The following is a 19633-nucleotide window of genomic DNA, read 5'->3' on the forward strand; positions in this document are numbered from 1 at the left end:
TTTTTCCCTCCTGACACCAAATAAATGGTATCTTTTCCAACAACACTTCTCTAACTCTCTGACATCAACTATGTGTCCTACAATTCTGACACTAACTACCCAGAATTAGCATCAGATTCCACAGATTCAAGGGCTCAGTCCCACAAGATTGCCCTCATTTCTGATGCCAGTTGCAAGTATTAGGCCCCCAGATTAGTCAGGCGTTCTCCCAATACTTCCTCAGACTTGATAATTCACTAGAATGACTCATAGAACCCAGGAAAATGCTACACTTACTAGTAGTTTATTCTAAAGGATACAAATGAACAAGCGATACATAGGGGGAGGTCTAGAAGGGTCCTGAGTGCAGGCTTTATCCCTTTGGAGTTGGGATGTACCATCCTTCTAGTACGTGGATGTGTTCACCGACTCAGAAGCTCCCTAAACCCCAGAGGCATTATCGATGGCCAAGCTTTTCTTTTGTCCCATATCGATGCCAGGGGTGGTGTGGCTGGCTGCCCTGGGTCCATCACGTTCCTCAGTGGGACCCCTATGGCCAAGGGATTTAGAGTCAGAAGACTTAACAGCCAATTCAATGTTTTAGGCCAAATGGGAATGGAGGTGGGCAGGCGCTCGGAAAACTCCTTTAATTAAGCAACATAAGAGACCAAAACCAAAAGCCAAAAAACCAGGTTACAAAATTGACTTGTTTATATCGATAGTGTCTCTGGCATATGTTGACCATAAAAGGAATATGAACTAAAAAAATAAAATCCTAAGTCGTCCGACAGACTGAATGGACTCGCTCTTGGCCAAACGGGATCCCCAAAACCCTGAAAATCTATCAGGGTATGGCAGGAAGTGGGCATTGGACACACATCATTGTGCCCACCCCCCCCCCTTGGAATTTAGGCACAAGTGACCATCACTAACATTAAAATAGAGATTATAAGACCGACAAAACCGACTCTTGTAACAACAAAATACCAAATTATAAACAGGACCTAAGACCATGCAGGCAAGGGTTAAGTGATACATGCCTACACTTAAAGAGTAAGCTGGCCGGGTGCGGTGGCTCACGCCTGTAATCCCAGCACTTTGGGAGGCCGAGGCAGGTGGATCACGAGGTCAGGAGATCGAGATCATCTTGGCTAACACAGTGAAACCCCGTCTCTACAAAAAAAGAAAATACAAAAAGCCGGGTGTGGTGGCGGGCGCCTGTAGTCCCAGCTACTCTAGAGGCTGAGGCAGGAGAATGGCATGAACCCAGGAGGCGGAGCTTGCAGTGACCCGAGATCGCGCCACTGCACTCCAGCCTGGGTGACAGAGCAAGAAACCGACACACACACACACACACACAAAAAAAAAAAGTAAGCTGTGTTCTAGCTGCTACAAGGGTTTTCTTTTTCCCTAACAGTCAGACAAGCACTGGCCTCAAACTCACTGGCCCCCAGCCCCTGTTCCATCAGCCATAACTACAGATTTAATTAACATGAGACTGACTTTAATAATTTTCACCTGATAGAAGACCACGGACTATGGGCTAGTTCTAGCTGGTTTACAGAAATTGCACACTTGCATGCCTTTCTGCCCTGAAAAGACCTTTTAATGTATAGGACCTAATTGTAATACGTTTAAATATTAAGTCTCCACCCCAAAATAACATGGGTCATATGTTACATGCATATTTGTTGAATGCACATGGGTCAGGACCACCTTCATGAATATTCCTAGCCCCTCCTGCAACCTGTTAAATATGTAAGTTCAGCCAACATGTTGTCATATTCCCACAGGACCTCCAAGCACAATTGATAGTGGAGAATGTGCACTATAATTAAGACTGAGTGGTATGTGTACATCCTAGATAATTCTGGAAACAAATCCTCAGCCCTATGAGACATGCACAAGCAAATTAATGCTATGTTTTATCCCACAATGTCCTAAGTCAATGGCTCTCCTCATGGTTTGGATCAGGCCCCTCTTGGTGAAAAAAAGTTGCTCATAATTTTAGCCATGATTATAGGGCTAGGTTTATTCTGCTGCTGTAGACTCTATTGCAGTTACACACTCACCGTGATGCTCTAGCAGATCTCTTCCTTAAGCCCATGGACTCACAAATATTTTCCACTCCAAGTGGTGAGGTTCCATTCCACTGCACCTTAACTGCACCCCGTTTCAGCAGGAAGTACCTAGATGGAGCACATCACCCCCTTTCCATAGAAATGAAATGGAACTTGACAGTGGGGAGTTGTAACCAAGAGTGTCAGCTTTAAAATGTATTTTAAAGCCCTTCCCACTAGCCTTAAAGTGTATTTAAAAGGTTTTTTTCCTGTTTTTTTCTCTCCTTCCCCCTGGACACTGCCTTATACCATGACCTTATGACCAACTTATACATGCTTATCTAACTGTATGCTTGTTTAGAAATTCCAGGGGCTGGCCGGGCGCGGTGACTCACGCCTATAATCCTAGCACTTTGGGAGGCCGAGGTGGGCAGATCACTGGAGATCAAGACCATCCTGGCTAACACCGTGAAACCCTGTCTCTACTAAAAATACAAAAAAAAAAAAAAAATTAGCCGGGCGTGGTGGTGGGCGCCTGTAGTCCCAGCTGCTCTGGAGGCTGAGGCAGGAGAATGGCATGAACCCGGGAGGTAGATCTTGCAGTGAGCCGAGCTGAGATCGCACCACTGCACTCCAGCCTGGGGGACAGGGCAGAAAAAAAAAAAAAAGAAAGAAAGAAAAGAAATTCCAGGGGCTAATCTTGAAACAGCCCAGGCCTGGAGACCCAGCTGCAGATTACCTGAAGGTGGTTAATCTACAACCTGGTCACAGTCGACATGGGACCAGCTAGTACTCCAGGTGGACAGTAACTCAAGATAGCCATCGGAACAAGACATGCAGACCTGTACTGTATACGATTCCTGCGTGTTTCCCACACCAGGTTTCCCCTTTATAAACCCCTTCAGTCAGCCTTAAAATTTGAGTTATCGTTTTGAGACTCGAGTCCGGACATGTCCTCAACTGCTAGCATTTTATTAAAACTGCTTTCCTTTCACCACACTTGGCATCTCATGTATCTGGCTTTTCAAACTGTGAATAGCCAGACCTAAGTTCTGTTATAGGACAATACCTTCACAAGGAAAATGTGTTCCCTACTTTTAGGCAAACGAGAGGAGAGCAGAGAACACTTCCTGCATCTGTTGATTCTCAGTTGCCTTCAGCTCAAATAATTCTTATGCCGAAGTGGCATGTTTTTGGGTGGCATGACCTGAACCCCTTCAGTCCTTAGTAGTTTCTTAGCTTCTCAGAATCACAAATCTTTTTTTTTTTTTTTTTCCTTTCCTTTCCGAACTAGCCTGGCTCTTGCAAGTGAAAACCTTGCTTTCCAGATTATTGTTTCTACTGCACTCTTTTTTTTTTCTTTTTGCCTTTGGTCTACTTTGAAAGTCAAAGCTAAGCAAAGACTTCTTTGTTCTCACCATTATTTGTGTTTTCTCTGAAGCAGTCAAGCTATAGGACAAGAATTACTGGGAATGAGAAGTGTGTTGGCTATTATTTTTAAGATTCTGTATTTTCACCTCAGAAAAAAAAATTATCCCACATTCTATAAATTTGGATCTCCCAGAGATAGAAAGACCACCCAGAGCGTAGAGCCTTCCGTCATCTCAGGGAGAATCCCTCTCCATTATGCATTTTCACTCCCGCTTTCAGCAAGACAAATTCCTCTTTGTTTCACGCACTTCAATTTAGCAAGCAAGCAACTTTTAGCGCTTGTGCAAGTAACCTTTGTATCTCACCCTCTACCCCGGGCAGCTTAGAAAACATTTTTTTCCTTAACAGGCAGTCATCTTAAAAGAATTCTAGAGTCAGCTATTAGAAAAACAAACTTGTTCTCCACTTCCTTATACTCTACCTGTCTGCTCTCCTGTTTCAGTGAATAGAGGAGGCCTCAGAGCTTCATGGTGCTGGATACACCAGTACAGAGTTGTTGAAAGGAAAGGAAGGAGTCTTCTTTACCTTTCTTAAGGTCTAAGTAACATTGTGAGTGAAAATATCATCAGGCAAAGAATTATCTGTGCATTATGTTAACTTAGTAAAATGTCCTTGCAGGCACAGAAAAACACAAAAGGTCTGGACAGCTTTTTAAAATAAGTAGATTTGTAAATCATTTAAAAGAGGTTGGAAAGTGAAGACTGATGGGGCAATGGAACACACACTGGGGCTTGAGGCCTAGGTGTACGTGGTCCCTTCTCTTGCCTCTTAGGACCGGCTCTCAGCTGCTAGCTCTGCGACCTTTGTCACTACAGATCCCACCCACCTTTTTTTTTTTTTGAAACGGAGTCTCACTCTGTCACCCAGGCTGGAGTGCAGTGGCGTGATCTTGGCTCACTGCAACCTCCGCCTCCCGGGTTCAGGCGATTCTCCTGCCTAGGCCTCCTGAGTAGCTGGGACTACAGGTGTGCGCAACCACACCTGGCTAATTTTTTGTATTTTTAGTGGAGACGGGGTTTCACCATGTTAGCCAGGATGGTCTCGATCTCCTGACCTCGTGATCTGCCCCCCTCGGCTCCCAAAGTGCCACCCAGCTTCTTTCTCCCCACTCCTGCCTGGTGACCACTGCCAGCTTCCTCCCCTGGCAGGGGCCTGGGCACAAATTCACAGAGGTTGAGGTTGGGCATGTTGCCCAAGGGCATATTGGGTAAGGCATAGCAGGAGGTATTTTGCCCCAGGCCGATAGTGCTGTGGTGCATTAGGTGGGGATTGGCTGGGGTGAGCTGCTCACTCACCCCAATCCAGGTACTGAGCAGCTCTGACAGGTTGTAATCTCTTGGTAGTTACCCATTGCTCTGGGTTGGGAAGGCAGACACATGGGAAGGGGAGATTGGCTTTCCCACCCCCAGCCAGGACAGGGTGCATTATTTTGGCAGTGGACTGCAGGGTGGGCACAGGCACCTGTGAGGGTCTGCACTTGTCCAGCAAATGTACCTGTGCCCAAAGGTGTGTGACATTCAATAGCAAATTAAAAAAACCAGCATGATAGGTCCAAAGAGAGACTGCAGAAGAAAGGGAAATGCTTATATATTAGTACCTTTAACAACACCTTTATTTTAAGGGGCCCCATATTTTCATTTTGCACTGGGCCCTGCAAATTAGGTAGCCAACTCTGCTTTCCACTATTTCACATCCCACATTCAGGGAATACAAGTCTCAATATAGAGGACTGTAGAGAGTAAAGGAGAATCAATATGGGTATACAGCCTTCTTACAGCACTGGGAGCAATATATTTGCAGGGTACCATCATTTTCATAAATTGCATTGCAGAGTACTTCAGATTTTTAAAAATAAATTCCCATCCAGCAATTACAGACATAAGAGATCCCACTTTAGTCCAGCATAGCCATACTACACACTGGCTTAGGACATTCATGGCCATCTCTAAATGAGGTCTAGGTAAGAAAGAAAATCTTGGAACACCCAAGTGGATAGTGAGAGGGATAACATTCTATGTACCCTTCAACCAATAAATAAATAATGTACCCTAATAGCTCTGTGTTGGGAGGGAGAAAGGATACAGCCTATGAAAGTTATTATGAAAGTTCAGAGTTAAGAGCATGCAATGGCTTTTCTTTGCAAAACAGAAACAACCTATAGAAAATATGCACTTTTCTTCATTAAGATGCAAAAATACATGGGCTCTATGAAGCAATGCTGAAGATACACCTTCAGCAGACTGAGATGGTGAGTTAACCAAAATGAGCAACTTTCCAGGAAAGCAAAAATAGAGTATCAGAATTAAAGTCTTCATTGGAGATGGTAAGGAGCAAGATTAACATTGTAAAATGTTCAATTAGTAATTTTCATGATAAACTGGAAACAATTTCCCAGAATGCAGAAGATAAGGTTGAGAAAAGCAGGTTGGTTGGTTTCCTGTTTGAATATGAACTGGAGGAAGAGAGCAAAAGCCCCTTACTCAAGCTCTAGCTTACCTAACTCTCAGCCAATCAGTAACAAAAGATCCAAGAAGTTATCAAATGCAAGTTCTTAATGGAGGGGGCTAGGGACTTCCTCAGGGATCTGGAGACAGACTTCAACCCCTTCCTCCTTTTAATGCTAAAAATCTTGCCTGGGGTAGAGATTTATAATGTTGAGGATCCATACAATGTATGAAGAAGTATGTTGAGCCACTGCACAAATGCTAGAAAGACTTATATACATGCCCTGATGTAATCCTTCCCTGTAGAAAGGCCCTATAAAACATACCCACACACTATCCTCAGGGATTAACCCATTCCCCTTTCCTTTCAGTGCTGACTCCCTTGTGCGCAAGCTGAATAAAACTCTTTTATTGCTATGTTTGGTGATCTCTCTTGATTTCTATCATGGGAGAGCTCAAGAACCCAGGGCACCAGTAACAAGGTCACGGAATAAAAATGATGAGGTGACAGAAAGTAAACAACCCAAACTTTAAATTTGCAATAATCAAAATTAAATTCCATTATATGCTTGAACTGAAAATAGGAATAGGTACTGGGAATACTAATTACTGAATAGCAGAGAATATCAATGGAGAGAGATTGTTCATTTTAAACTATCAAGACAGCTCACAAAGCATCCAGTCAGAAAAAGTTACACACACACACACACACGATCAGTTTGTCTTCAGGTTGCTTTGTAGCTCAAGTGATAGAAGAGACTGATGACTCTCCATAGATTTTTTTTTTTTGAATACAGATTTTTTTTTATTATACTTTAAGTTTTAGGGTACATGTGCACATTGTGCAGGTTAGTTACATATGTATACATGTGCCATGCTGGTGCGCTGCACCCACTAACTCGTCATCTAGCCTTAGGTATATCTCCCAATGCTATCCCTCCCCCCAAAGAGTTGTAAGCAAATGATTTTATACCCACCCAGCTTGTTATTCTTGTGTAAAGGCAACAGAAAATTATTCTGTCTTATGCAAGAGTTCAGAGTTCAGCAATTTATCATACCACCCATGTAACCTACCTCAAATTAAAAAACAATATATAAACTCTAGCAGACTAAGAACTGAAAAACACAAGAAACTGTTAGCCTTGTAAAAAAATGGCAGTTTTAAAACCATTTAAATATAGACATCTAATTGTAAGTATAGCTATAAAAGTAAGATATATAAAAATAAATGTAAACTATAAAAATATGAATAAGAAAAATAACTTGGAAAGGAAAAGCCCTTAAAATATAAGCTATGATGATGTTTTGGCAATATTGTCTGAGTATAGAAACCCCAGATTATGTTAACAAAGACCCAGAATGGACTGGGAAAATAAAAGCATGGTAATGTTTTTAATGAACATAGGGAGAGTGAAAAATGTCTAATACTTTGTTCTAGTATTAAGTTAAACCAAAACAGGCCGGGCGTGGTGGCTCATACCTGTAATCCCAGCACTTTGGGAGGCCAAGGGGGGCAGATCACTTGGGGTCAGGAGTTCAAGACCAGCCTGGCCAACATGGTGAAACCCCATCTCAAGTAAAAATAGAAAAATTAGCTGGGCATGGTGAAGCATGCCTGCAATCCTACCTACTTGGGAGGCTGAGGCAGGAGAATCTCCTGAACCCAGGAGGCAGAGGTTTCAGTGAGCTGAGATCACGCCATTGTACCCCAGCCTGGGTGACAGAGTGAGACTCGATCTAAAAAACAAACAAACAAACAAAACACCATATGCTGTTTACAGGAGACATATCTTAAGCAAAACGCCACACAACATTTTAAAGTAAAGAAAGAACAAATAAACTGAAAGTTAGGAGTGGCAATATACTAACAAAGTAAAATTTTAAGCAAAAAGCAAGTTTGGCCAGAATGATTATCTTATATAAATGATAGGCATAATGATGGTGATAATAATAAAGCTGTATTTTATAAATAAAGTAATACTTAAAGGGATAAAGCAAAAATTATTAGTCATATGGGATAAATTGATAGAAACATAAATGTAATGGAATTATTTAACATTCTGTTTTTGACAGATCAAGAAGATAAAAAATAAATGATATAGAGTATTTGAACAATAAACACAGCAAGATCACAAATTTTACCTCATACTACAATTTGGATATGTAATGAGAAATATAATTTCTTTATTTCATTTGTGATTAATCTGGCTTCCTAATAACTGAAGTTCCAATTTGTAACTGAGGGAAGAAGTGTAAATATCTAATCTCTCTTAAGTCTTAGTTCACTCTGATAATTTAAATAGTACTTGTAGGTTCTGTTTAGTGCCTCTCTGATAAAAATATTTGGTCTCTCAAGTGGCTCATGCATTCCCCTAATTTTCTCCTCAAGGCAGCACGTGGGTATATGGAAAAGGGGTGTGCAGCTTCATCAGCCTCTCAGCATTGCCATGAAGGTGAAATCCTCAGGCTCAGGTGCTCTCCTTGAACTCCCCTCTGTTATCTCTGGTCTTTGGAGAAATGTCTGTGCTCTTTCTGGCTGTATACTTGCCCTGCTGACTTTTACCCTTAAAGACTGAACCTGGTGTCAGTAGTGGGTTGGCTTTTCACTGCGTTAGTCACTGGCCATTAGTGACTGCTTAGCTGAGACTGTCTCACCTTGGCTCTCACTGGTGCCGTAAGCCCACTACATGTTTGGGTTTGACTCCCATTTGGCCCTAGCCAGACTACAGCCCTTGACACAGAGCTATCCATTGCATCCCTTGGCCATGGCGAATCCTCTCTAGCAGCTTTCCGAACCTCATCTAATTCTGTGATCCAAGGTGGTTTAAGGAAGCTAAACAGGATGGCCTACCTCTATCTGCCTGTTTTTATAGATGTTAAAAAAACTAGGAGGCCATTAGGCTGCATTCTGGGTTCCTACATAAGCAAACTGAAACCCAACTCGGAGTAACTCAACCAATCAGAAACTGCCAACAAAGCTCTAATTGGGAGCTGTACCAATCAAAAACCTTCAACTAACCTCCAACTAGAGACTCTCCACCTTAAACAGTAAAATAGTTTCTTTGTCTTGCTTTCATGAACCCCTTATAAAAGTTCTCTCTTCATGCCTCCTTGGTGAAGCCCAAACTGCTTGTGATTTGGTGCTACCTGATTCATGAATTGCTGTCTGCTCAAATAGACTCTTTAAAATTGTAGCGGCCCTAAGCTTATCTTTTAACACAGGTCAGTTTGTCAAGAATCAACTAGTCGAATGACCAATTGCCAAATTTAATAAATTTACTTATTTACCAGAAACTTGTTTTATTTTCCTATTTCCGAAGGTTACTGCAAACAGTTTTGAAAGTCTATGAAGTTTTAGTAGACAGATTTCCGTTTTATCTTCGCAGCATTTTAAGGAATAACCAGGTTGTTGAAACCTGAGTTATAGAGTGGTTTTGGTTTAGTGCATATATCTACTAGTCAGGAAAGTTTATTTCAACATTTTAGCATTTTAAGGACATGGGGTCAATCTTCTCTTATTATTTCTCTGTAATTTCATATTTACAATGAATAAATATCACATTTAGAGTGCTAATCTTAAAACAGAGCTCATTTACCAAAAGCTTGTTCTTTTTCACTTTAATAAATTCTGCTTTGCAGTGCACACTATACATATCAACAGAATAACTTTAAGAATCATACTATTCCTTTAGGGGTTTTTTATGAAAGCCAAAGCATCATAGACCAAAACAAACACAAAGTAAGTAAAGGCTTAAATTCTTAAGAATTTTTATTTAAACAAAGCACTTTTTAAGGCCACTGATGTTTATTTTTCAAATTCTGTGTGGTGATTTGTGGGGGACAGGAATGCAGATTATGAAAATGCTAGCCTTTGTCAGCAAGATACATAGCACAAAGTCAAGAGCCATCTACCTAGTAAATGTTGGTAAGAACCTTCATATGCTGTGAACTTTTATGATGTTACATAGAACATTGAAATTCAACCAATATGGCAGGCATTCATAAACTCTTGATGAGGTAGTTGACTAGATTGACAAAAGAGAAAGAAAGGTTAGAGCTAGAAAGTCAGATCTGGAATTCAGCCACGTAGAATTGCTAGTTTAAATCATGAAACTGGCTATGATCACTGAAGAAGAATGTAAGAAGTGAAAATGTCAAGAATTGAACTTCAATACCTACGCTTAAAGAGTTTACCAAGACACATAAAGGCATAGGAGTGACAGGAAGGAAAAAAGTGAAGGGAATATAAATAGAAAAATACAGAGAAGAAACAAAGATAACCCCAGAGAACCTAGAGATAGAAATTGAGAAGACACACATAAGTGAGAAGCAGAAGTGTAAATGTTTGAAGAAGTAATAAAAGAGGGATTTGAAATGCAGAGAGAGAGGGAGAACAGGTCTCTGTCCTTTGAGGGAGAAGCTTGGAGAAGGAGAATGATGAAATGTACTTCTTACAATCATTGTCTTCAGCTTCACTTATTTGTCAATGCCCTTAAATGAGGTATGTACACATAGCAGAGCTGAAATAAAAAGCAAGATATTCAAAAGCAGTTGGAGATTGTTTAGCTTCCTATTTCTAAATTTCCCTACTCCAGTTAAGCCAGCTTATTCTCATCGTGGGCACTATCTGACACTCTAAACCTAGATTTGGTTCTAGAATACTCACCTTAGGCAGCTAACTTTAACACTTTCTCTGGAGGCCATTTTTATTGCCATTCTTCTAAACATAACTTTATCTTCTTTTGTGGCTGACAGTTTCCCTCTTTTCTTCTTTGCTCTTGCTACTCTTCATTGTATCATTCATTTTAGCACTTTTTTGACTACCTACAATGTGCCCTAACAAATTTAATGCCCAGGACAGGAGGGACCTTAAATGCCTTGGCAATTTTGTTACACAGTCCCTGAACAGTCCTGGCAGATAGAACACGCTCAATAAATATTGGTTGATTGAATGAATTAGCACAATATTGAGCACTATATACATGATTAAGATCAAAGTTCTATTCTCAAAGAATTTACAATAAAGGAGTAGGAGAGCATCATTTATTCAAATAACTACAGTAAATAATTGCTTAATAAAATCAATGCAATAAGAGACTGTCTAGGAGTGTGGGCTCATGGAAGCCAGGGAAGAGTACATTTCAGGAAAAAGAAGGGATACACAGAGAGCAAGTAAAAGGAGGACTAAGAAAAGTCGATTGGATTTAACAAGAAAGTCATTGACCACCTGTACAGAAGATTAGATTCCTTGAATGACGCTTGTGCTGAAAACAACTAAAAATGCTAGATAAAATATTTAAAAAGTGCTCACTTTGGCAGCACATATACTAAAATTGGAACAATACAGAGAAGACTAGCATGGCCCTGTAAATTAAAATTAAAAAAAAGAGAAAACGCTATCATTTTAAATGTATCACTGAGCTGACAAAAAAGTATAGAATCTGCATAGGTTAAAACAAGTAGAAGTGAAAATCATTGCCATTTTATATAAAATACAAACACACACACATACACATATAACTTACCTCTGTTGGAAGTCAGAGTATAATTATTCCTGATAGAGTTAGTGGCTGCAAAGGAGATTGAGAGAAGGATTGCTAATGTTCCTTCTCTTGATTTAGCTGGTGGTTATGTAGAAGTATTCAGTAGTGAAAAATTCATCCAGCTTTCACATATACTCAAAATATTTGCACTGCTTTGTGCTTTTTTTCAGTAAAAGTTTACTTTTTTTTTTTAAGTTAAAAAAAACCACAAAAAAAGTGGGTAGACTAGGCGGTAAGTGATACCCAAGCTGGCTTTTGACTGGAGGTTATATGCCCAATCCTGGTAATTTTCAGATTCTGTTTTGATGGCTGTGGGAGTTACTAGGGAACTATAATTTAGAGCCTGTCCAAGATGGAAATGCAGGAGGAAGTCTCCTATAAGGTTGAGACCACAAAAGACTACACAGTGAAAGAGAATTAGAAATAAACTTGTAGCACAGGAGAGGCAGCAAGACAATGTTCTTGTCTTAAGCTCGGCTTTTGGTGGGAGGAATAAAAACATCTTGCCTGAGAATTTGAAAATGGGAGCCTGGCTGCAGGTAGATTTGCACTGTGAACTTAACTCTAGGTGTTGTTCCCAAACCATCAAGCTGAGCATTTAATTTAAGATGGTAGTGCTTGCAGGAGATTGGTAGGAGTAAACCCAGATCCTCTCTGAAGGAACACAACTTTTATATGGGCCTGAAAGAATTTCCATGGATAAACTTCCAGAGAACAAGAGCTCACAAGGCACTGTGAGTAAGCACCAGCAGGAGCAGTGGAAAGCAGAATCAGATATGCTCAGACTGCAGTTCCTGAATTTATTGTGTAGTGAATGTAAAAGTAGCAAAAGTTTAGGTATAGAATATAAAAAATAGCAAAACTAATTTAATTTAATTTATTTTTTGAGACGGAGTCTTGCTCTGTCGCCCAGGTTGGAGTGCAGTGGCACGCTCTCAGCTCACTGCGACCTCTGCCTCCTGGGTTCGAGTGATTCTCCTGTCAGCCTCCTGAGTAGCTGGGATTACAGGTGTGCACCACCACTGCCGGCTAATTTTTGTATTTTTAGTAGAGACAGCGTTTCGCCATGTTGGCCAGTCTGGTCTCGAACTCCTGACCTCAGGTGATCCACCCACCTCGGCCTCCCAAAATGCTTGAATTACAGGCGTGAGCCACCGTGCCTGGCCGCAAAATTTATTTTAAACGGAGGCTTTAAAATATGAGCAAAGAATAGGAGAGACTTACAAAGATAAAGCAGATTTGAAAAGGAACTAAATGGGACTCTGAAAAATAAAATGTAGTGATCAACATAGTAATTACAATTAAGTTACTGTGACCCTTGTCAGAGCAAGATCAGAGGGAAGGGTGTAGTATCCAAAGGCTAGTCAGTTGAAGAGTTAATGGCAGCGAATAAACTGCATATATGTGTTATGTGCTGTTCTGTATGCCCATAACCTTTTTAAGTTTAAAAATATTAAATAGGAGATAATGAGAGATGAAAAATCTGCCAAGTGCAGACTATTTCTAGTAGCTTTCTGTGGTGACAAAACTTAGTGATGGTGATGAGGAAATCCCTACTTCCATCATTGTATTTTACTACTTCCAGATACCAATTCTGCTTCTCTCTCTTTGACTAAAGGAAAAGGAGAAATGCAGGAAAGGGAGGGAGAGTGGGAAGATGAGGGAAAGGGGAAAATAGAATAGGAATAAGAAAAAAAGGGAGTTGAAAGGGATAAGGAGAGAGGAGAAACCCATTGTCTACATTGAATGATCCCCTTCTCCCTGTGCTGGATTTTAACTATGGCAATGGAGAAAAATAAAATGGTGGGGAGAGAAACAGTGAACATGTGAAGCACATCCTAAATCAGTCACCTTGAAAATTAGCATTATATTAAGATTTAATTTTTCCACTGTAAATAACAAATTTCATTAAAAAAATCTAACACTAACCTAATGCTCTCTAATTTCACTTTTCAACTAGAAAAACTGGATTTGAACTTAACCAAAATTGACAAGCTCTAGTCTGCAAAACTTGAAACACCCCTACCTCTTATTGAAAAGTAAAAAGTAGAAAATAGGGCATTCAGTTGTCAGTTTGAATTATTTTTCCTTTTTTCACGTTTTTATTTTTAACATAGTTTAGGCCTCTCAGAGAGCTGGGCCTAGGGCAAGGGGAAGAGGGATAAAGCACACTATTAGAGTTCATAGCTCCATAGACACATAAATCATCTTCCTGACTTTGTAGTGCAAAAGGTTAAGCATTTATTGTATCCAATTACTTTGAATGTATTTCAACGTCAGGTAATTTTGAAAAAGTGCAATGCAATTTTTACACAAACAACTCTGCCCATTATAGTTCTTCTCAAAAAAACAAGTCAATGCATTTTTCAAATTAGAAAAATAACAGCATAATTATATAATTAAAAGTAGTATTTCTCAACTCTAGTTATTGTGTTCAGGTTCTTGGCATTTTGAACAAAGAATTGGACAAAACTTGCAAACAAAGCAAGGAAAGAATGAAGCAACAAAAGCAGAGACTTATTGAAAATGAAAGCACACTCCACAGGGTGGGAGTGGGCCCAAGCAAGTGGCTCAAGGGCCTGGTTACAGAATTTTCTGGGGATTAACTACCCGCTAGAGGTTTCCCATTGGTTGCTTGGTGTACTCCATATGTAAATGAAGTAGTGGCCCGTGATCAGTCTGATTAGTTGCAGAAAGTGACCAATCAGAGGCTGAAGTGAAGTTACAAAGTTATACTCCTGTGCAAAAGAAGACTTGGCCCACAACCAACCTGACTGGTTGTGGGAGTGGACCAATCAGAGGTACTTTCAGTTTTTCGTCTGCCACACAGAAAAGGTGGCGGTGGAAAGGGAGTAGCCTCTGGTCCTTTTGTTACTTGGGCATGGAAAGTTGGGGTTTTCCTTTTGATTTAGTTCTAGGAAGTCAGTATGAATTGGCCTTAGGTTCCCTGCCTCCAGACCCTAATCTCCTGCCTCAAGGCATCACTTAATGATGGGAATATATTCTGAGAAATGTGTCATTAGTAATTTTGTCATTGTGTGAACATCATACACACACCTAGATGGTATAGCCTACTACACACCTAGGCTATGTGGTGTAGCCTATGGCTCCTAGGTTACAAACCTGCACAGCTTGTTACTGTTGTAATACAAGAGTCAGTGTTTGTGCATCTAAATATAAAAAAAGTACAGTAAAAATACAATATAAAAGGTAAACAAAAATGGTACACCTGTATAGGACACTTCCCATGAATGGAGCTTGTAGGATTGGAAGTTGCTGGGTGATTCAATCAGTGAGTGGTGAGTGAATGGGAAGGCCTAGGACATTACTGTACACTACTGTACACTTTATAAACACTGCACACTTAGGCTACGCTAAATTTATAAAACAAATTTATTCTTTTTCTCTAAGAATAAATTCAGCTTAGCTTACTGTAACTTTTTTACTTTATAAACTTTTTAACTTAAAAAAACTTTGACTCCTTTGTAATAACACTTAGCTTAAAACATAAGCACACTGTACAGTTACACAAAAATATTTTCTTTCTTTATATCCTTCTTCTATAAGCTTTTTTTCTACTTTCAAAATTATTTATTTACTTTTTAAACTTTTATTAAAAACAAAGACACAAACACACACATCTTATATGAACACAAACGTGAAGGCAAAAATATAATTCTTTTAGCTAATCTATTTTTCTCCCTTTGGCTATTCGAGGTTACAAAACCAGAGCCTGGGAAAATGGGATTGTACTAAAACTCCCACAAAAAGATGTCTAGAAGTCTTGTTGCTTCAGATGCAGCAAAACAACATCTGATTGGCAAAGGGCCACTTTGGTTTTTCTCCTGCTTGGCTAGCATCCTAAACTTAGTTTTCACAGTGTTCTGTCCCTATTTAACGCTGTGTAGTGGAAAGGCAAAATAGTGAGGTGGTAAAGAACATGGACTGTGGATTCTGACTGCCTGGGTTGGAATTCTCGTTCTGTCACACACTGGTCGTGTGATCTTACCCTCTGTCTCTGTTTCCTCACTTACAAAATGAGGAGAATCATAAGACCTGCCTCACAGGACTGGTATGTGGATTAAGCGAATTAGTATATGTAAAGTGCTTAGAACAATGCTTAGCACGTAGTAAATAGTATTGCATAAACACACACAAACACACAATGCAGTAATTTCTCACATTTTGTGTAATCAAACTGGGATAATGACTTTATGATTCCCTTATATAACTATAAAGAAATATTTCATTATCTGAATTAGCTTATTCATTGAGGACTATTAAAATGTAAGGGATAAACTGGATATCTAACATACATGTGAACTTTCTACTTCTTCCACTTATGTCTATTAGAACTATTAAGTGTATTTGCACTTGATAGATATTTTACAATGTGGGTATAAAAATCCACAGGTAGCATAAAAGTAAAGGGGAATGATAATGGTCTTTCTTGTTTTCTAGTGACAGCTTCCCCCCGCAGTAGTGTTCTTTTTTTTTTTTTGGAACACATATTGGCAATGGGAATATAAAGACCTGAAGGAGGCTCTCTGCCTAGCTTCAAGGAACCACAGGATACTTAGGGAATTAAAGAATGATAAAAGGAAGAATATCACGAGACACCTGGGAGTCTCGTTCTTTATCATTTGCTCTTGACACATGAATTTCCAAAACACGTGTCATTTCTCAACCAGGACAGAACTGTAATAATTTGTTCTAGTTCTCACATGCATTCTTTATGATGAGAAATCTGAAGTCATCCTCACCTTTGTTCCTGTATATGTAACAAGGCTTTCTTCTCTGGTTCCTAGGATCTTCTCTTTATCATTAGTTTGGGGAAATTTGATTTGTGCCTTGCTATAATTTTCTTCATGTTGCTTGTGCCTGGGTTTGTTGAATTTCTTGGATCTGAGGTTGTCACAACATATTGCTTTCTTCACAGAGAGATAACCCTGTAGATGAAGTGATAAAAGTTCTGAATGATACTACAAAATGGTTGGCTTTGTTAAATAAAAGCCAATTCACGCCATAATGTTTTAAAAATTGTGTTATTATTTGGACAAAGATTACATACATCTCCTGCTACATATAGAAATCTGTGGCTTAGCAGAGGAAGGATTTGCAACAGTATGCTTTAGCTAACAGGTGGATTGGATTGCATGAGTATTTTCAAGGTAGGCCAGCTTTTGCTGAGTATTTTGAATAAGAAGGTGGTGGCTACAGCAATGAACTACTTAGCAAATATTTTTCATCACATGAACCAGTTGAATGAGTATCTATAAGACCTTGGAGAAAGTAGCATGATTTCAAGTGACAAGATTCTTTGATTTATATAAATCTGAGTTTTTAGAAAAATCATATTGCAATGGCAAATTTTAAAATTTTCCCACTGCTACTTGGGTTTAAGAATGAGGAAAGATATTAGTAAGAGTTAAATTTTATAGAAAGCCACCTTGAAGAACCGCAGAACAAAATGGCACAGTATTTTTTCTTTCTTTCAACACAAAGGTGAAAAACCTTTTCTCTGAATCTTCTACTGCTACTCTACAGTTTGAGAACCTGACTTTGAAAGAGGAAAAATAACTTAGTAAGCTGCCATCTGATCATGCAGTCAAGATAAGGCTTACTCATCTGCTCCTAGACGACTTCTGGATTTCTGTGAATGAAGAGTATCCTGCTAGTCACAGGAAAGCAATAAACATTCTGCTGCATTTTTTTCAATTCGTTACATATGTGAACAAGTTTGACTTGTTTAACAATCATCATGAGCAAGGAAAAATATCAACTCATTTTAGTTGAAATGTCATCCATGTGTGTTTATCTCAAGTTTGATCCAGAATTGTATTATTGTACAGCAGAAAAATAGCACAAGTTTCAAGTTACTTTGTTCTTTATTTCTAGTTTCAAAAGTAACAAATTTTATGCATAGGTATATAGAGGAGATATAAAAATTCGACACATATATAATTATTATGATCATAACTGCTAGTCTTATACTTGAGCTTAATCATGTTACTCAGGAAGAAAATACTTTTTTGAAAGCTTTGTTAAAAAGTGTGTCTTAGGGTATACTTTTATTCATATTCTGTGGCTTATGGTTTTAATAGTTGTACTAATTGCATTGTCTAATTTTCATGTTGTAAATAACATTAACTAAATCAACATAACCTTTTTTTTAATCAACTTTTATTTTAAGTTCTGGGGTACATATGCAGGATGTGCAAGTTTGTTACATAAGTAAACGTGTGCCATGATGGTTTGCTGCACAGATCAGCCCGTCACCCAGGTATTAGGCCCAGCACCCATTAGCTGTTTTTCCTGATGCTGTCACTCCCCTCTCCCCCCACAGGTCCCAGCATGTGTTGTTCTTCTCCATCACCGTAAATTTTATTCAAATTAAATCAATCAAGCCTACCTTTAGAAAAAGTAAATTATAAGTTTTTGGCTTAAACTTGCTAGTTAACAGAAATTTATTGTTTGCCTTGTATGTTTTTTAATAACTTATGAAAAAGAAAGTAAAATATTACTTTCAAGAAATGTAAGCTAAACAACTTTTTTTTTTCAAGACAGTTTGGGGAAAAAGTCATCCTTAGTTTTAAATAGGGGAAACAAACCTTAATCTACCATATAGCACACAGCGTACCTTCTCAGCTACTTGTAGAGTAGGACTTGATGGCAAACCTTTAGGCTTTCTGAGATGCAGAGGCCATAAGAATGCAGCTTGCAGACCTCCACCTGTAGTGAACTCAGCCCCGCTGCCGTGCTCTGCACTCCATTGCGGGGTTGGTGCTAAGGCCATGCTTCCCAGGGACTGCTCCTGGCTGGTGACTGAGTACAGGAGGAATGCTATAGCAGGCCATTTCTGCATGTCATTAGACCCCCGTGATGGCTGACTTTGGCTCCCTGATAGCCTTGCTAACCCTTCCTCAGACCTCATGGCAGTCGAGGCTACTCAACACCCCACCTTTCTTCCTTCTTCCCTCACTCGGGGTCCTACATGCTTCATGGTCTGATGGCTCTCCCAGGGCTCCAGTCTCCCTTGTGTTTTCTCTCTAAGGTATTTCCCTTAATAAAATCCTTACCTGTTTAAATCCAATCTTGGTTTCTTGGATAACTTGGACTAACCATTGGATATGGTTTAAAAATCAAGTAGTAAATAAAAATAAAAGGGAAGCTAAGTTTTCTTTACCTATTGTACCAATTTATGTTAGGGTTGATGTCTTTTATGGTGGAGGAGAAGCACACAGAAAAACTAAGCTGATAAGGTATCCATAGAAAAAGATAATTTGTTTCTCAAAAAAGGATTGACAATTATTGGATTATTATACCTATTGCTTATGATCACAGTAATATTCTGTGATTAGCAGATATTAAGAACATTTATGTAAGGATTTCCTGATACTGGAAAATTATTTCAAGAATTTCTCCAGGGTAAAAAGACTGAGAAAGGCTACTCCAGGCTACTTCTGATATGCCTCAGTTCAGTCTCATTTGACTTTCTGGGTGTTACATTTTGTGATGAAACTGAAATATTTTGCTCCCACTTTGGAGCTCAAAGTAGCTGAATCCAATTCTTGCCAACGCAGAATCCCATTCTAAAAGCCATCTGGACAGGGCCCAGTGGCTCATACCTGTAATCCCAACACTTTGGGAGGCCAACAGTTTGGGAGGCCAGGAGTTTGAGACCAGCCTAGGCAACACAGTGAGACCCTGTCTCTACAAAAACAATTTTTAAAAATTAGCCAAGTGTGGTGACATGCACCCGTAGTCCTACCTACTTGGGAGGTAGAGGTAGGAGGATTGCTTGATCAAGGCTGCAATGAGCTATGATCACACCTACTGCACTCCAGCCTGGATGACAGAGTGAGACCTTGTCTCTAAAAAAATTAAAAATAAAAGTAAAGCTGTTTTTTTTTTTCTACCTGCCCCTTTATGTGACTTACGGAGTCTCTAATGGAGTCTAACTATACTACAGAGTTAAAAAGCAAGATTCTAGCCCTAGAGGGATTACAAATTTTACAAGGTTATTAAGACAAAATTTATGTACAGGGGCAATATAAGACTACTGTTCACAGATTTAGAAAAGACATCAAAATTTGGGTGTTAAACATGGCAAAAAATCCGAATTGCTACAATTGGGACTCAAGATCCGGGCCAGGAGAGGAGCAAAGTATGGTAT

At 39.4% G+C, this 19633-nt stretch overlaps 1 non-coding gene across 1 annotated transcript; it reads left to right on the forward strand.

Annotated features, from left to right (window-relative positions):
• Positions 1-11217: 11217 nt before the first annotated feature.
• LOC112439671 (U6 spliceosomal RNA) lies at positions 11218-11319 on the forward strand. Its single transcript, XR_003027923.1, has one exon. It is a non-coding gene; the product is annotated as a U6 spliceosomal RNA (small nuclear RNA).
• The last annotated feature ends 8314 nt before the right edge of the window (positions 11320-19633 follow it).

This window comes from Pan paniscus, chromosome 3, assembly GCF_029289425.2.
Source record: "Pan paniscus chromosome 3, NHGRI_mPanPan1-v2.0_pri, whole genome shotgun sequence".
Taxonomy (NCBI): domain Eukaryota; kingdom Metazoa; phylum Chordata; class Mammalia; order Primates; family Hominidae; genus Pan; species Pan paniscus.